The sequence below is a fragment of the Pseudoliparis swirei genome, chromosome 9, assembly GCF_029220125.1.
Source record: "Pseudoliparis swirei isolate HS2019 ecotype Mariana Trench chromosome 9, NWPU_hadal_v1, whole genome shotgun sequence".
Taxonomy (NCBI): domain Eukaryota; kingdom Metazoa; phylum Chordata; class Actinopteri; order Perciformes; family Liparidae; genus Pseudoliparis; species Pseudoliparis swirei.
Window position 1 is genome coordinate 884,524 of NC_079396.1, and position 2,501 is coordinate 887,024.

The window sequence follows — 2,501 nt, forward strand, 5'->3', positions numbered from 1 at the left end:
ACTTCCCGGTCACTGTGCTTTACAGATAAAGGACAAGGGGGAATACACACCCGCTGAAGCAGATGGTATTCAGGTCATCAGCCAAACAGTGTCTTAGAGTGCAAATCATGAACGTGATAAAAACTGAAAATACACGGGCTGTGTCTACTACCGCGCACTTGAGCACTTCGAGCACTGACTTTCAGTGCTCGAAGTGCTCAGCCACACCGAAAACCAGCAAAATGCAGTGCACTGAAAGTACCCGGATGGTGCACTGCAAACGGGCCAAAAATGTCGTGTAAAACGATGGACACTACTCGCACTAAGCGGCCGCCATCTTGGCGACGTGGCGGAAGAGGAGGAGCCCTTTCGCCAGCTTTTCATTTTATTTCTAAAACAATGGCGGACAGCACAAGCGGTAGACCACGAAGCTACAGACCGTAATGTAAGTATCAGCGGTAGTTACACATTGTACTGGTATTACAATGTACTACTAACATGCCATTCTCAGATTAGTGAGCATACCTAGGTAGCATTAGATACCATTGGATCTGCATGGCAGTTATGATAAGCTAGCTGGGTAATCCACCACCCGGCCAGTCCGACGAAGGTGCACTTTTATCGGACACTTTTCGCTTGACGAGCCGGGGCAGGTGGCGGGCTCCAGGCGCTTGCTCCAGCGGCAAGTCCGACGACAGATAGCTATGTCAGTCATCGGACAGTGTTAAACAACGGCTGTTCTGTTAAACAATCGAAATAGCAATTTTAATAATGGATTAACAATGGATATGCTCAGTTTAATAACGGGTTAACATGACACCGCGAACGTTTACCAACACGCCGCCCGATAATTAATACCGTTACGATAGCTATCTAAGCTTGTCCTTCTTGAAATAATTGTAGCTTTCAATCATCGTTGTGTTGTTTTTTTAATGTCGTGTATGTATTAATTTAAATGTAATCGTGGTCTGGGACAGAGCACTGAATGGCTATCCTATTTCTGTTTCCTGCCCAGAGACGTTTCCTGGAGGTGCTGGTGCTGGTCCTCTGCTGCCCTCCCGACATCTGCATCTGGCTCCAATGACCTCTGGCACAAACCTCACATCCACCTCCAGGGCCTTTAAGAAGATGGACCGCCATCGCGTCTTAAGTATCCCGAAGGACCTCTCCACAACACACCTCGCCTTTGACAGGCAGCAGTTGTAGCTTGGAGGTGGTTGCGGACAGGCAGGGGGAGCCACCATCCCCAAGGATACAGTATCCTGGTGGAGGGTATGCCTGCTCATAGAAGATGGGGCTGTTATTCAGGACCCTGGCATCATGCACTGAGCCCGGGGCCTGTCGAAGGCCCTGGCCACCACCCGATAGGAGGTGGCGCTGGCAAGCCAACAAATAAAAACTAGACAGGAGATCTCGGGGCCCCAACCGTGGTCACAGTCAGTGCCCAGCACAGCCATGAGGGCGTTGAATGACTCCCGGTGAGCCTGAAGTCCACACTCATGTCACTGTGGCCATCACAATACAACGCCAGCAGTGGCATTGCAACATTGATACGGCAGCGCCGCCTGGGACTGGGTGGCTGCTGTAGAGTGTGGGAGGGGAAGGGAAGATTATATTAATATGTAAGTCATTTTATCAATAAAATGTTGTCATTGAGGTTTTGTAGTCTTATTGCGTTTTCTGATTTATATTAGAATTGATGCATGTTTGTAACAATAATTAATATGCCTGTGTGTTCAATTGCTAATTGATTCCTGTATCAGGGTGAACTTCACTACAACAGAGATGTGTATAAAAGTACAGTCAGTCAAAGTAGGCCTATTACTGTGTGAATTCACCCAGATGATGCCTATCATTTCAGTGGATAATTCTTAAAACTAATTGAATCTAGGGACAAACATGTACAGAGTTGTCATGTTTTATTTCCATATGGTGTGTATGTGGATTGCAAAGAAGAAGGCTACTTCTGACAAAGATAATTGAGAATTTAGCATACCTAGCGAGGAGAATTTAAGATTCTTTCCTCCGTCGGCACTTCGGTGTTCTGCTTCTGCCACCTCGTGTTCCTCCGTCAGCGGACTTTCCCTCTCCGTGAGTTTAGAGACGCGGAACACGAGTCGGTGTGGAGGAGTTAGGATGAGGAGGTTCTCTGATACACGAGGTACGCGTCTTTGCTTCTCAGGCGTGAGCTAGAGCGGTGTGTTGGTTCACATGAGTCCACAGGAAGTGGAGAAGAGTCTTTAAAATGTCGTCTTAAAGCACTGAAACGAGTTCTGGAGACCTCCGTATCTGTACCTCCTGCTTGGTAGGCGGCCGACACCGGACTCCGTGAAGGACCGCTGGCCTCATGATGGGATGTGCAGCTGTAGTTTTACTGAACACTGTTTTTCTGCCTCCAGCTGCCTGCAGACGTGCTGAAGCTGAAGGAGCTGGTGGTGCGTCTGGCTCCGCCCCCCGTCGCCCACATCAGACAGAGCTGCGACTCTAAGGTAGGAGGAGTCTGAGTCTCTAGGGCTGTGACA

General features: G+C 48.7%; 1 long non-coding RNA gene across 1 annotated transcript; it reads left to right on the top strand.

Annotated features, from left to right (window-relative positions):
* The first annotated feature begins 229 nt into the window (after positions 1–229).
* LOC130200104 (uncharacterized) lies at positions 230–1,635 on the top strand. The gene is made up of 2 exons (XR_008832931.1): positions 230–424; positions 995–1,635. It is a non-coding gene; the product is annotated as an uncharacterized LOC130200104 (long non-coding RNA).
* The last annotated feature ends 866 nt before the right edge of the window (positions 1,636–2,501 follow it).